Below are 17,511 nucleotides of genomic sequence, written 5' to 3' on the forward strand. Positions count from 1 at the left end.
ATACATGTTATCTGCTTCCAAAGTACAGTGGTGGAATAGGCACAAGCTAGACATTTCCATTACAAATGAGAGAATTTGAAGGAAAAGTGATAACACTTACCAAGAAAGTCAACATAACACATTATATTAGTTCTCAATGCTTAAAAATTATCCTCTGTTTCTGAGACCATTTAGGCAATCGCCCTGCCCTCCAAACTCTTGGTCACACTCTCTGGAATTCTGGGTGGAAGCCCTTTGGCCCTAGCCTTTAGCTCCACCTTCCAGGCCCACTGAAAAGACAGAGCTGTTCCCTCAGATTTGAGTAGTCACATTCTCCTAGACCACCTGAGTGGTGAACCTGCTGCCTTGGCCCCAGCAGACCCCACCATTTTTCTACCCCTTGGGCATGGCAGACCAATCACCTCAGCTTTGGTCAGCGAATCTGGCCCCATGCCTCTGGCACTCGTGAAAGGCAGCCCCACACACTGGAACTGGATTGGTAAACCTAGCTCCACCAATAAATGCCAAATGTAACATCACTCCTCCAGAAAGCCTCCTGTGCAAAGCCACACAGCTCTTTCCCTACTTGGGTCTGTTGCAGACCTGTCTTGCACCAGTCTTCTGGTTTGTTGCTGCTTTTTGCCTTCTGAGCCATCTCCAGCGTAACAGCTCTCCTTATTTCTTTCTGAGTCCTCACCAGAATTGTCTTTGATGTGCACAATCCCACCAACAGTCTCTTCAAGACAATCTATGCTTTTATTATTAGGCACTTCAAACTCTTCCAGCCTCTATCCATTCAGTTGCAAAATAGCTTCCACATTTTAAGTATCTGTTAGAGCAGCACCCCACTCTTGATACCAAATTCTATCTTAGTTATCTAGTGCTGCTATAACAGGAATACCACAAGTGGATGGCTTTAACAAAGAAAAATTTATTCTCTCACAATTTAGGACACTAAAAGTCCCAATTCAGGGTGTCAGCTTCAAGAGAAGCTTTTACTTTCTGTTGGCTCTGGGGGAAAGTCTTTGTCATCAGTCTTCCACTGGTCTAAGAGCTTCTTAGTATAGTGAGCCTGAGCCCAAAGGAAAGGATCTGTTCCTGACACTACTTTACTGGTGGTTTGAGACCCTTCTGTCTCTCTGCTTACTTCTCTAGTTTATATCTCAAAAGAAACTGACTCAAGACACATCCTAATGTTGTGGATTGAGTCCTGCCTCTTTAACATCACTGAGGTAGAATTTATAAGGCAGTGAAAAAGGATGTCAGATGACAAAATGGTGGACAATCACACAATATTGGCAATCATGTCCTAAACAAATAGTAGACAATTTGGGGGAAAACAATTCAATCCATAAAATATCTGAACTATACATATAGAAACTGTTGGACTGATATATGTTTTGCCACGTACATTCTCAAAAAGAACAAAACAAAATAGATTTTTTTTCAAAAAAAAATTCCTAAAATCAAATGAAAATGACAACACAAAGTACTAAACCTTTGGGGCATAGCAAAAATGGTACTCAAGGAAATTTATAGCAATAAGTACCTACATTGCAAAAGAAGAAAGACCTACAATTAACTTAAACTGACAACTTGAACAAATAGAAAAGAAAACACAAAAGATGTCAAAAGCTACCAGAAAAAAAAAGGAAAGAATTAATATCAGGGTAGAAATAAACAAAATAGAAAAACGATAGAAAGAATTAACTATATTAGAAGCTTGTTCTTTAAAGACATGTGCAAAGGATCAATAAAATAGACAAACCACTAGATAGGCTGACAAAATGAAATAAAACAGAAGAGTCAACTAACCAAATGAAGAAATAAAATTGATGATATTACAACCGATTCAACAGACATAAAGAAGATTATAACTGATTACTATGAAAAAAATGTGCTCCAAAAGATTTGGAAACATAGATAAAATAGAGAAATTCCTAAAAAAAATACATACCCAAACTAACACAAAAAGAGTGAGAAAATTTAAACAGACCCATTACAAAGAAGGGACAGATATCATTAAAAAAAAAAAAAAAAAAGCCCATGACCAGATGGAATACTATCAAACATTCAGAGAAGAACCCAACACTACTTAATCTTTTAAAGAACGTAGAAGAGGAAGGAAAACTACCAAACTCTTTCTAGGAAGCCAGCATAACTCTGATACCCAAGCCAGTCAAAGACATTAAGAAAAAAAAAAAAATTACAGAAGAATATTCTTCATGTACAGATACAATTTTTTTTCAAGAAATGCTAACCAACAGACTAAAAAATAAACAAAAAAGCCATACTCCATCATAATATGGGTTTCATACAGGATTACAAAGGTGGTTCAATATTAGAAAATCAATGAGTGCAATCCACCACGTAAATAAAACAAAGGAAAAGAATCATATGGTTACATCAGTTGATGCAGAAAAGCCATTTGATAAAAATTCAACAATTCTTTCCTGGTAAAAACTTTCACCAAAATAGGAATAGAAGGGAAATTTCTCAACATAGTTAAGGACATATGCAATATATGCAAAAACAAAGTCAACCTTATACTTGAAGGAGAAAGGCTGAGAATCTTCTGTTTAGAATAAGACAAGAAATCCCATTATCACCACTCTGATTCACCATTGTACTGGAAATCCTAGCCAGAGCAATAAGAAAAGAAAGAGAAATAAAATGTATTCAAATTAGAAAGAAAAAAGTAAAATGATCTCTATTTGCAGATGACATGAACTATACATACAAGACCCTAAAGATTCCATAAGAAAAGTGCTGGAACTAATAGAATTTAGCAATGTCACAGGGTACAAGATCAACACATAAAAATCAGTTGGGTTCCTTTACACTAACAAAGACTACTACCCAGTACCCAGTGCCATCGAGTCGATTTCGACTCATAGCGACCTTATAGGACAGAGTAGAACTGCCCCATAGAGTTTCCAAGGAGCGCCTGGCAGATTCAAACTGCCGACCCTTTGCTTAGCAGCCGTAGCACTTAACCACTACTATGAAAAATAAATCAAGACCATTTACAATAGCCACAACTCAATAAAATACCTAGGAACCAACCTAACTAAAGACATAAAAGACTTATAAAATGATATCATAAAACATTATTACAGTGGAACTTAAAGACCTACAAAAATTGAAAGAAATTCCATGCTTATGTCTGCGAAGACTTAATAAAATGAAAATGTCAATTCTACCTAAAATGATTGATGGATACAATGCAATCCTGATACAAATCCCAACAACATTTTTCACTTAAATGAAATAACTACTAGCCAACTTCACATGGAAAGGAAATAAACTGCCAATAGTCAAAGCAATAGTGAAGAAAAAGAACAAAGTAGGAGAGCTCACACTCCCTGATATCCAAAGATACTGTACAGACAGTAAACAAAACAGCCTTGTATTGGTTCAACAATATACACATAGACCAGTAAAGTAGAATTAAGAACTCAGATTTAAACTCAGCCATCTATGGATAACCGATTTTCAACAAGAGGTCAAAGACCATTCAGTGAGGTGGAAACAGTCTAATAAATTGAGCTGTCACAACTGGATATTCACCTGCAGAAAAATGAAACAGGATCCATACCTCACACCATACATAAAATTAACTCAAAATGCATTAAAGATCTAAATGCTAAACCTAAAACCGTAGAATTTCTGGACGACATCAAAGGAAGAAAACTATGGGACGTAACCTTTTGTAATAATAGGATGACAAACATTACAACAATTGCACTAATACAAGAAAACAAAATAGATGATTGGGAGTTCATAAAAATAATAATTAAAAAAAATGTATGCTCTTCAAAAGGCTTTATAAAGAGTAAATAGACAACCTACTGGAGGGAAAAAAAAATCTTTGGAAACCAGAAACCTGATCAGGGTCCAATGTATAAAATATATGGGAAACTACAAAAACTCACCAACAGATACAAAAACAACCAAATTACAAAAAGGGCAAAGGACACCGACAGAACTTTCACCAAAGAGGTGATCCAAGCAGACAACAAACATATGAAAAGATATCTGCAATCATTAGGCCTTAGAGACATGACAAACATAACTATAATTAGATACCATCTTTCCCTGGGCAAAATGGAACTGATAAAAAAAGAGAATAATATTTGTTGGAGAGGATGTGGGGAGGTTGGAACCCTTGGCCATTGCTGGTAGGACTGTAAAATGCTACAATCACTATGGAAAATGGTATGGTACTTTCTCAAAAAACTAGAAACAGAACTACCCTATGATCCAGCCATCCAACTCCTAGATGCATACCCTAGAGACCTAAAAATAAAGACAAGAACAGACATATGCACAACTATATTCATTGCTGCTTTATTCACAGTATCAAATAAATGGAAACAATTAAAGTGTCCATCAAGGAATGAACAGATAAGCAAACTGTGGTACATACTTACACAGGAATACTATGTAACCATAAAGAACAGTGATGAGTTGCAAAACATGTTACAGGATGGATGGACATGGAGGGAATAATGCTAATTGAAATAACTCAAACATATAAGGAGAAATATTGTATGATTGCTGTTTTAGAAGAAGAGAAGGTGGGGTGAGAGGAATGTACACTTTAGATTGTAGAGACTTGATACATTTATTTTTGGTGATAGGAAGTGTGGCACCGAATGTGGATGTAGTGAGCACAGCACAACCAATGTAAAAATGAGTAATTGAGCACATGTGGGTGGGTATAAACATATCGGCATTTGGGTAGATAGAGATGTGTGCATAGATGAGAACAGAAAGAAATATCTATAGGTACGTGTAAATACAGGTGCTGTCACACACATTCATTGAAGACTAAAATACAGGTACCTCATGGACACAACCAAACTCTTTCCAAACTTGGTTTTCTGGATTTAAAGCTCAGGACAACAGTCTCATAAGACGGTTCAATAAATTGGCATAACACAATTTACAAAAATCATAATCTGCATCCTAGTGAAGTGAGTATCATCTGAGGTCTTAAAAGCTTGTGAGCAGCCATCTAAGGCAGTACTACAGGTTTCCACTCTGCAGGAACAATAAAGTAAGAAGCCATCCAAAAACTCAGGGAGAAACAAGTCTATAGGAACTATAACTTCATTTACCCTGAGGCCAGAAGAACTAGATGGTGCCCAGCTACCAACATTGAACAGGGTCAAAAAAGATGATTCTAGAGAGAGTTGGAAAAAAATGTGGAGCAGAACACAAATTCTTATTTAAAAATCCAGGCAAATTGGAACATGAGAGTTCAAAGTTCCCCCTGAGACTGTCACCCCCAGACACTCTTTAAACATATAACCAAGACTGCCCCTTGACATCACATTATAAGGAAATAGCAGAGAGGCACACAAAATAAAGGTTATTACCCATAAGATCAGTGCTCTACCAAGAAACTACCAGTATGATAACTAAAGGTCAACAATTACTCAAAAGCAAAGATGAGAAGATAAGGGGACAGGGAAACTAGAGTACTGGTATTGGAAAAAACAGAACACAATTAAAGGGAATGTCTACACATCATGATAATGTAACTAATGTCACTAAAAAATTTGTATGGAAATTGCCAAATAGGAACCTAACTTGCTGTATAAACTATTATCAAAAACTAAATAAAAAAAAAAAAGAAAGATACAATTCCAGGATGGCACCCAGATGTCTAACTTTGTCTCTTGTTTGGGTGGTCAGGCTGGCAACTCTTGCCAAATCTTCAATTGTGCTTCTCACAGTGAATTGTATAGCCTGGGAATGGCTGTATCAGGTATTTGGGATCCCTTGACCATGGACAACCCTCTCAAAACTGTATTTATTAAAACAACAACCATTTGTTATTCCTCAGTTGGGCAGTTTTGCTGATCTTATGTATGCTTCGCTGATCTTGCCTCACCTTATGGGAAAAGCTGTCAGGTCAGTTGATTTAAGAGGGTCTCATTCTCAGGTCTGGCCATGGACTAGACATCAGCTGGTATGATTGAAGAACTGGGCAATTGGGCTATGTTTTTCCCATTAGCCAATGTTCTAGACTCTTTATTCATTTATCTTTTCATATGGCAGTTTCACAGGGTTCCGAGAGAGTGTGCAAAAGCATCAAAGCCTCTCAAAGTCCTGGAACTGGACTTAATGTCACTTTTGTCACCTCTGTTAGCCAAAACAATTCTCAAGGGTAGACTACATTCAAGGATTGGTCAAATTGATTCAACCACTAGATGTGTACAGCCGCAAAGAGTGATGGAAGGCTTGGGGAATTTGGACTATGTTTTCATTTCACCATAATGAGTAACAAATCTTTGTGAAGGAAAATTTGTTTCCAAAATATTAGCTTCCAACAAAATTTGGAAGGCAATCTACTTATGTTTCATGTGTTTTTAAAAATAATTTTTGATGAAAGATGGACATGAGAAATTGGCACATAACGGGGATGGAACTGAAAGAGTTGAGTGCAATTGCTATTACAACACAATTTTCAACAGTTTCTATTCCAGTTTACATTTAATATGACCAAATAATCTCAGCATTTTCAACTATTAAAAAATAGGATTAGAAGTGATACTGAATTTGTGAACTTCTAGCATTGTTTTATTCTTCTATGGACACACTAATAAATCTAAATTAAAAATCCAAAACTCTTCTCCTGATAAAAACAAATATTTCCAATGACGTTTTCTTTTATTTTGATTAATTATATTTTTATCTAAATTTACAATTCAAGTACAACTCAATAGTGTAATTGTTATTGTATTGTTATAAAGTAAACTTACTCTGAAAAAAACTTTCAATAACACTGAAAGCATTATAAGAAATTAAAAATAAGAATGTGATTCATAATATACCAATATCTATGAGGAACGTTAAATTGAAATATGACTTTAGGAGAGGAAGGAAAAAGGTAAATCTGATTCCTCAAAATGATCTTTTTCACATACTTGAATGAATTAAGATGTGTAATGGAGATAACAGTTTTTTCTGATATTTAAGCTTATGATGAAATATTTCATATGTCAGATTGAATTCCTGGGGTATATATACATTTCCAAAACTAATTTAATAGTATGAGGACAACAATTTTGAAAACTACTCATATATTAAGATCAATTTACAGGCAAAGGGATCTGCCATAAAGAACCCAGAATGTCATAATTTGAGAATGAAAGAACATGAGAATGTATGAAAGTATTTCCTAGAAAAGGTGTTTGCCAGTGTGTCTGGATTCTTAAATGATGCCAAGTTAATTCAACTGTATAAGTCTCAATTTCCTCAGAGTAAAAGCTAAATTGGCTCTCTCACTCAACCACAAAATGAGGTTATCATTCCCCATAACAGGAGTGAAGTGAAAGATCTCTGTAAGATGGAATTGATTACCCACCACTGTTTCAATTTAGGATAAATACCAATTATTTCCTAACCTCATATAATTATAAATTGTATGTGTCAGATATGTAGTGAAAGATAAATACCCAGAGAAACAGAAGTTAAATAAATGAAAAACCATTATCTTATCAGGCACTCAGTTATTAAGACAATGTTTCTATTGTCTTTATGTTTGCATTTACTTTAATTTATTTAATTCATACTTTATCAACTAATGCATTAAAAAAAAAAAAAAACTACTGCCATTCAATAGATTCCACCTGGCAATGACACTATAGAATTGAAAATTAAAAATTAGAAAAATGATCATAATTTTAAAGTCATATGACCCTTCCAAGTAATTTCTTAGGCCAATTTGCAACACATTGGCAAATTCAAATGATTTTTTTTGGATTTTTTTATGGTGGATGGGAGTCCCATTGAGAAGGACTCAGTAATTACACTCATGTTCCAAAAATATATGTGAAAATAAAAATAAATTAATAAAGCATATGTAACATCTATGATGATTGAGTGGGCAAAATAATAGCATGAAACACAGACAGGGCAGGTACCCATTTTTGTTATTTTTTGCATATACTTGTTTTCTGAGATCCATTGCTAAGCCTCTGGTACAACCTATAAAATTTATCACTCAGTCACACTGGAGCTCTTTTGAAAACATGCCCAGGTTATAGACCAGATTTACTCAACTTGGGATTCATATATGTAAGATACCACATATATACACACATACAGTATTCACTCAATAAAAATTGGTGGACTCAATATTACATTCCCATTCTCTTGAGTTTGTTCATTCTAGTCTGTCCTGAATAGAATGCCTTCTTCACTGAAATATGTCTCCTAAAATCCTGCCCATTCTTCACGGCAACTTCAAATAAGAACTCTTTTATCTAGACATAATTCTAATGTTCCTAAATTGATTCCAATAATTCTATGCCCCAAAACTTCTAGGGTGATTATTACAGTTGGCTTTATGCAACAACCACTTTCTTTATAGCTCCAGTATTACCATTAGATTATACATTCCTTGAAGTCATGTCTTATCTTTAATTCCATTTGTGTGTGTGTATATATATGTGCAAAAAAGATGTATTTATTGAGAAACTACTATACTCCACATGTCTTACATGAAAGAGGGATGGAATTAATGTTTATTCAGATAGTGCAAGGCACCTCACATGATATCTATATTTTCTTTTGGTCTTCACTACCAGACTATGAGCTACCTCATGGTATCAGAGTTTCATAAATATAGAACTAAAAATGAAAGAGATTGTGGTCTTTACTTAAAATTACAAGACAAAGCCAAGTTTAGTTTCTTTGAACCAAAATCCACATCCTTTCTGTTGTGCAATGTTACTTATAATTTCTAAAGATATCTTTAGAAATGACCTTTGTGGACACACTTTGTTTACAAGTGGGGAATATTTTACTGAAATAATATGTTCAATGAAAAAGGAATTTAATATCCTTTATCTTGCTGACTGTATTCTTGATATTCTTGTTCCTCAAACTGTAGATCAAGGGATTCAACATGGGGATCACAACTGTGTAAAACACATAGGCTACTTTGACTGTGTGCCTGGAGCTTTTGGAGTTGGGCACACAGTAGAAGAAGAGGATGGTGCCATGGAAGACAATAATGGCAGTCAGATGAGAGGCACAGGTAGAAAACGTCTTACGACGACCACTGGCTGAACGCATTTTCAAAATGGTGACAACGATAAACACATAAGAAGTGAGAATTATGAGTAAGGTACTCACCTCATTAAAAATGGTGAAGACGAAAAGCAACAACTGGCTGAGAGAAGTATCAGAGCAAGAAAGAGAGAGAAGCAAGGAAAACTCACAGAAGAAGTGATTGATTATGTTGAAACTTAGAGAGATAATTTGAAAGTAGAGCATGTGATCACCAAGGTACACATTACTCCCCATGCATTTGATCCCAACACCAGCATAGCACAGAGTCCCGGGACATGGCAACTGTGTAGAGCAGAGGATTGCAAATGGCCACAAAGTGGTCATAGGCCATTACAGCCAATAGAAATCATTCAGTCACCACAAAGGTACCAAAGAGAAAGAATTGCACTACACATCCTAAAAGTGAAATGGTTCTGTCTTCTACAACTAGGTTCATCAGCATCTTGGGAACAAAATAGAAGAACAGCAAAAATCCACAAATGAGAGGTAGCTGAGGAAAAAGTACATGAGTGTGTGCAGTATGGAGTTAATTCTGATGATTACAATCATCCCAACATTCCCTACAACAGTGACACTGTAGATGGCCAGAAATATCAAGAAGAGGGGAACCATCAGTTCTCGGCAATCTGAGAAGCCCAAAAGGGTGAATGTGACACCACTTTTATTTCTCTCTGCAAATAACATGGCTTCTGTTTGTCAAAATATGAAAGTCAGTCCTAGAAGTTAAAAAATAAAATAAAGATAGTGGGGACATATGAAGCTTGGATCAACTTCCCCTTGCCAGGACTGAAAAGCATATCTTTTTCAGAATTTATGTTTTTATTAGCCAAAATATGGTAAATTTCTAAAATTTTAAAAAGTGTTTACCACTTTTAAAAATTTTCTTAAAGAATTTAGGGATTGTATGGTAAATTTAAATCAAATTCTCACATAACAGTTTCAGTTCTCCTTGAATGTTATCAGGTCATAGAAGACAAGCCTGGCTTGATGCTGGATTATGTCAGCCTCACAGTCAATAACAAAAATCAGAAAAATCTAAATTATATCATTTAATTGGTTCGTAACATGTATACACAATGGACATAAAGAATGGACAGCCTTAACACTTCCCATTTGTGTTTTTATTATTACCGTGTAGAGCAGAGGGTTGCAAATGGCCACAAAGTGGTCATAGGCCATTACAGCCAATAGAAATGATTCAGTCAACACAAAGGTACCAAAGAGAAAGAATTGCAGTACATATCTTAAAAGCGAAATGGTTCTGTCTTCTACAACTAGGTTCATCAGCATCTTGGGAGCAATGACGGAAGAATAGCAGAAATCTACCAATGAGAGGTGGCTGAGGAAAAAGTACATGGGTATTTAATCATTTTTCTTTCTGACACAGATATTAATCCTATATCAAAATAAATCTCGATTACTTTTTAACAGTCTGTGTGGTACCACTGTATAATGCCCTTGGCTATAAACACAAAATTGGAAGTTCCTGTCTACCCATAGGTACATTTGAAAAAAAGGACTGGTGATCTAACTCTGAAAAATCAGACGTTGAGAAATTTTTGCTTCACACTTCTTCTCATACTCATGAGGTCCCCGTGATTCCAAGTTGACTTGTCGACAACATTTTTACATTCTTCAAATCTGGGAGTTCTAAATTCCAATTCTCCCTCATTGTTTGATGACTATAAAGACTAGAGTACATGCTAGATATAATCTAGTCTACATTCTTATTCTAAAAATGGCACAATAGCAGCCAAAAGAAGTCTTGATTTTTACGACATGCAAATAAAATCCAGTCTCTGATCCACAGCCGTGTATCCATTTCTCTACCCCATACAATGGTCCTTTTAATAAGTCTATCTACTAATGCATTTCCTTTGTTAACGATCACCCCTTAAATTTTGAGCAAACTATAGACTCTGAAACTATAGGAAATATTCCAGTGACACTGTTATGTGCCACAGAGATATAGTAGAGAGCAGCCTCCAGATAAAACACTGGTGAATGGGATTTAGAGATGTTGTCTCACAGGAATAACTATAGACTCTTTGACTTAGAAACCCCCATTCCGACAGTTTCTCCCATTCACTTCTCTTCCTTCTACACACCGTGGGTACTCATTCTCACCCTGTATTGCATGTGTATAAGAATTAAAAACATGGAATAGTAGGGTATAATTAAATCATTTTAGAGAAAAGACTAACAGAAACACACATAACACACACACACACAAAATTATATCTCTTGAATTGGTGACCAGCACCTTTCAGATCCCAACATACTGGGAAACTCTTTCTCCATCTATGATTTGTGTTAAGTTCCTCTCTGATTCTGAAACCCAACAAATCATTTTCAGATGGTCCAGAAGTAAAGATGTCATGTCATGTGCTATACTGAGTCCCTCAATGGCCCCATCCTGTTTCTATAAAATCTGAGTGTTGAAGACAACCTCAAAAGGCAACCCATCGCACAACTAGTCATTCTAATTATCACATTTTTAACAACAAATTGCATTTATTTAAGGCCTTTAATACATAATTTTAATCAAATATATATCTTTAAAGACTATTTTCTGTTCTAAATGTTGATATTAAACTGATGATAAATTTATTCTGTCATTTAGTCCAGGAAATAGGATAGCTAAAATTTCCTTCCCTATAATTTCCTCCCATTTTATTTTTCTTTTGATGTCAGGGAACACATGATTTCCCTGATTTATGCTTGGTAACCATTAAAGCTGGAAGTTTGGATAGAAAGATAGGCGTTATATAGGTAGATAGATGATAGATTAAATAGACAGATGATAGATAAATAGATGATAGATACATAGATGACAGATAGATAGATGATAGATAGATTAGATAGATAGGTAGGTAGGTAGATGATAGATAGGTAGATAGATGATAGATTAGATAGATGATAGATAGGTAGATAGATGATAGATGATAGATGATAGAGAGAGAGAGAGAGAGAGAGAGAGATAGATAGATAGATAGATAGATAGATAGATAGATAGATAGATAGATAGATAGATAGATGATAGATAGATAGATAGATGATAGATAGATAGATAGATAGATAGATAGATAGATAGATAGATAGATAGATAGATAGATAGATAGATAGATATAGACAGACAGACAGACAGACAGACAGATAGACAGGTAGACAGATAGACAGACAGACAGACAGACAGATAGATAGATAGATATAGATAGATTCTTTTTCAAAAGGCTTTGGTCAATTTCTGATTATTGCATTCTGCTTAAATACTTCTCCGCTCTACCTTGAAATCTGCTCTGAAAATTTACAAGACGAAGAAAATACACGTTCCAAAACCTTTCATGGCTCCTCTATTCCCCTACCCAAGGTACCTGGCACCCAGGGAACTATTATTGAGGAGTTTGGTGAATTAGGTTCAACTCAACAGCAAGAGGTTAGTTTTTTTTTTTTTTTTAAATGAGGGAGTTTCTCTATGCAAAGCTTGGCATAAAGAGTGCACCTCCTCTTCCTTGCATGTTCAGATATGTACCTTTTGTTCTGGCTCAATATTCCTAAAAAATTCCACTTCTAAAGGTTATGTTTCCACCTTCATATTATATCCTAGATATCTTACATTGACGTTAATAACGTTGTGTCTTTAGAATTTTTAACAAACCTACTAATGCAAAGAGAAGGCCTCTCCTGCCACTGGGAAACTTCAGTGGGAGAGAAGTATATGCAACATTACATTTGTACTCACAACCTTGGGACATAAACCCTAGAGGCTATATGTTGCCCCATTCTCTAGAGGACAAAAAATACCCAATTAACTACCTTTTTAGCTGTACTGGAAAACCTGGAGGAAAATTACATTATTATTAGGAACATTTTATAAGAAGTAATTTATATTTTAAAGTCATCTTCCCCAGCCTTCTGAACACTTCCATAATGTCCAATAGTTGTCAAGTATATGTGACTATTAAAAAAAAAAAAATGCCATTTAAAAAAAATTTAGTTGATTCTAATTCATACTGATCTTATATGTAACGAGGAGACATAATTATCAAATATTAATTGACTAATTACTAAACACCCTACTGATAGGTGAGAAATGATATCTAAGAGTGGTTTTCACACATGCTTCTACTATTTTGACTCTGATTGAACAACTCTTCATACCTTCTGGAGCTATTTGTATTTTCTAAGTGAGGACTCTAATCATATCTTATGTCCATTTTTCCACAGGAGTGTTATTTTCTCCTCTATTCTATGTGACATAACTGGTAATTGTTTTTCCGGATTTTTTCATTTGTGATTTTAATTTATGTTCTTTTGTTTTTGCTGCAAAATTTCTGTATATTCATGTAATCTAAATTTTACACTTTGTTTTCATAGTGTAATTTGATGTGAGAAGTAAGAAAGAGGTCCAATTTCATCCTTTCCTTGTATAGCTAAGGAAAGAGGCCATACGGCTCTTGGACATCTTTTGGCCCCAATATTACACTATTTTAATAATAGATACTTTAAATTTTTTTTTAATACTTTGCAGGATTAGCCTTCCTACTCTAATTTGCTTCATTATCTTTTTCAGTCTTTTTTTCTTCCTGAGTATCTTTGATTGTTCATTCTTTCATATAGACATTAGAAAAGAAATTTTAAAATATGATTCCTTGATATTACCAGATGAATCTTGCAGTACATTCTTTTTAGTCTTAATAAAGTTAAACTTAAGCAAACAAATCTTAGAAAGAATTCTAGACCTGATACTACTAGTCCTGCAACCTTTGAGTAAATAATATCCAGACATAATCTAAGAATATTGAAATGGCCCCAATGATTCTTCGTTTTGAAGGGCAAATTAATATTCATGAATTCTCAGACTGACAGCTTTAGAGATAATAGAAAGAAAGCACAGTAGAATTGGAGACAAAAGAGCTAAATTCCTGTCCTAAACCAGTCACTTCTATTTATATGAATTCGAGTGAATTAGAAATTTCTGGAAATTCTGTATTATCTTCTATGCACTGGTGTAGAATGGTCCTTTTCCTCTCTCCTTGTCAACATAAGCTGATCATTTAAACTGCAAGACTGCTCATTCACAGGATTCACAGAACCAAAGGAACAAAAGTGTCAGACAAGAATTGTTCCCCTTTATTACTACTGTGATTTAACGTTGTGCTGGAAATCCTACCGAGAGCAATAAGGCAAGAGAAAGAAAAAAAGGGCCTCCAACTTAGAAAGGAAGAAAGAAAACTATCCTTACTCACAGATGATATGATCCAAAACATAAGCCAGCATAAGAAAACAGGTGAAATGCTAGGGGCTCTTGTATATGGCATAAGTACAACACAAACCATAACTAACAAACACCAGGAGATAAACTAGATAACTGGGAGCTCCTAAAAACTCAACACTTACGCCCAAAGATCTCACAGGAAAACTCCTGGAACTAATAGAAAAATTAATAGCAAGAAACAAAGTCAACAGCGAAAAATCTGTTGGATTCAACAAAGAAAACTTGGAAAAGGAAATTAGGAAAACAATACCATTTATAATAGCCCCTAAAGAGTTAAAACACTTAAGAATAAATCTAACCTGGGACGTAAAAGACCCATATAAAGAAAACTACAAAACACTACTGGAAGATACTAAAAGAGACTTACATAAATGGAGAAACATACCATGCTTTTGGATTGTGAAAATGTCAGTTCTACCCAAAGGGATCTACCGATATAATACAATTTCAATCCAAATACCAACAGCATTCTTTAACAAGATGCTAAATTATTCACCCACTTTACATGGAAAAGAATGAAGTCCTGGATAAGCAAAACATTATTGAAGAAAAGAAGTAAAATAGGAGGTCTCACAGTGCCTGATCTCAGCACCTACTATACAGCCATGGTAGTTAAAACAGCCTGAAACTGGTACAGATAGATCAGTGGAACAAAATCAAGTACACAGTCATAAATCTATCCAACTACAGTCAGCTGATTTTTGACAAAGCACCAATGTACATTGAATGAGGAAAACTAGTCTTTTTAAAAAACGATGCTGACCAAACTGGATGTCCTTGTGCAAAAAAATGAAACAGGACCCATAACTCACACCATACAGAATGATTAACTCAAAAGGAACCAAAGGCCTAAATACAGAACCTACAATGATAGAGATCATGGGGAAAAAAAAAAGAAAAGTGTAGTTGTTCAGATTGTGTGTCAACTTGGCTGGGTCATATTTCGCAATGTTTATAAGGGATCACCCCTGTGATGGGATCTGCTGTGAGTAGCCAGTCAGTTGAAAGACTGTTTCCCTGGGCATGTAGCCTACATCCAAAAATAAGAGGGTGTCTTGGGTTTTGCTTTCTCTAGATCCTGCAGCTCTCTCCTGTTCATCTGACCTTCAGTTATTGTGAGTTCAGCTAGCAGCTTACCTGCAATATTTGGATTCGTTGATCTTCACACCTGTGAGCAAAAGCCCTTCTCTCTGACCTGCTGATCTTGGGTTCATTATTCCTTATGGCTGTGTGAATCAGGAGAAGCATCTATTCTGATCCACTGACTTGGGAGGTACCAGCCTCCACAATCACTTAACTCATTTCCTTTATATAAATCTTTCTCTCTCTGTCTTTATTTTTCTATATATATACACTTTACTGCTTTTGCTTCTGTAGAGAACCCCGCATAAGAAAACAGGTGAAATGCTAGGGGCCCTAGTTTTTGGCATAATTACAGTATAAACCATAACTAACAAACACCAGAAGATAAACTAGATAACTGTGAGCTACTAAAAACTAAACCCTTAAGCTCATCAAAAGGCTCTGCCAAAAGAGCAAAAAGTGAACCTATAGACTGTGGAAAAAAAAAAAATTGGCAATGACATACCTGACACAGGTCTAATCTCTAAAATCTGTAGAATTCTAAACACCTCAACAACGAAAAGACCAATAATGCCATTATAAAATGGGTGAAGGATATGAATAGACACTTCACCAAAGAAGACTTGCAGGCAGGTAACAAACACATATGGAAATGTTCACAATTATTGGAAATTAGAGAAATGAAAATCAAAACTACAACGAGGTATCGTCTCACTCAGACATCACTGGCAGTAAAAAAAAAAAAAAAAGTTGGAGAGGTTTCAGGGAGATTGGCACTCTAGTGCACTGCTGGTAGGAATGTAAATTGGCACAACCACTATGGAATACAATATGACACCTCCTTAAATAGCTAGAAAAAGAAATATCTTAAGATCCAGCAATCCCACTCCTAGGAAAATATTCTAAAGAAATAAGATCCGTCACAGAAATACACATATGCACAGTGGTGTTCATTGCAGCATTATTCACAATAGCAAAAAGATGGTGTGTACACACAATGGAATATTATGCAATGATAAACAACAATGATGAAACATTGAACCCTTTTAAACATCTTGCAATGTAAATGAATCCAGAGGGCATTATGGTGAGTGAAATAAGTCAATCACAAAGGACAAATATTGCATGAGACCACTAGTATACAAATGCAGGAAAAGATTTACATATAGAAAAAAAGAACCTTTGACCGTTATGAGGGAATTGAGGGGTGGGAAGAGAAAGTCACTTAACAGTTAAGTCAGTAAAAGGAAAGACAACATACAATATAGATGAAGGTAGTACCTCTTGATGAAAGTAAAGTTATAGAAGCTTCCTGTTGTTGTTGTTGTTGTTAGGTGCCCTCAAGTCAGTTCTGACTCATAGCGATCCTATGCATGACAGAACAAAACACTGCCCAGTCCTGTGCCATCCTTACAATCACTGTTATGCTTCAGCTCATTGCAGCAACCACTGTGTCAATCCACCTCGTTGAGGGTCTTCCTCTTTTCCACTGACCCTGTACTCTGCCAGGCATGATGTCCTTCTCCAGGGACTGATCCCTCCTGACAACATGGCCAAAGTATGTAAGATGCAGTCTCGCCATTCTTGCTTCTAAGGACCATTCTGGTTTTACTTCTTCTAAGACAGATTTGTTCATTCATTCTTTTGGAAGTCAATGGTATAGTCAATATTCCTCTCCAATACAACAATTCAAAGCCATCAGTACTTCTTTAGTCTTCCTTATTCATTGCCCAGCTCTCACATGCATGTGATGCAATTGAAAATACCATGGCTTGGGTCTGTCGGTGCACCTTAGTCTTCGAACTGACATCTTTGCCCTTAAACACTTTATAGAGGTCCTTTGCAGCAGATTTACCCAATGCGATGCGTCTTTTGATTTCCTTACGACTGCTTCCATGACTGTTGATTGTGGGTCCAAGTAAAATGAAATCCTTGACAACTTCAATGTTTTCTCCATTTATCATGATGTTGCTCATTGGTCCAGTTGTGAGGATTTTTGTTTTCTTTATGTTGAGCCCCAATCCACACTGAAGGCTGTGGTCTTTGATCTTTATTAGTAAGTGCTTCAAGCCCTCTTCACT

At 35.5% G+C, this 17,511-nt stretch overlaps 1 pseudogene; it reads right to left on the reverse strand.

Moving 5' to 3' along the window:
• Positions 1-8,814: 8,814 nt before the first annotated feature.
• On the reverse strand, positions 8,815-9,753 carry LOC126080353 (olfactory receptor 5D18-like; annotated as a pseudogene).
• Between the last annotated feature and the right edge of the window lie 7,758 nt (positions 9,754-17,511).

This window comes from Elephas maximus, chromosome 7 (genome assembly GCF_024166365.1).
Source record: "Elephas maximus indicus isolate mEleMax1 chromosome 7, mEleMax1 primary haplotype, whole genome shotgun sequence".
NCBI classification, from domain to species: Eukaryota; Metazoa; Chordata; class Mammalia; order Proboscidea; family Elephantidae; genus Elephas; species Elephas maximus.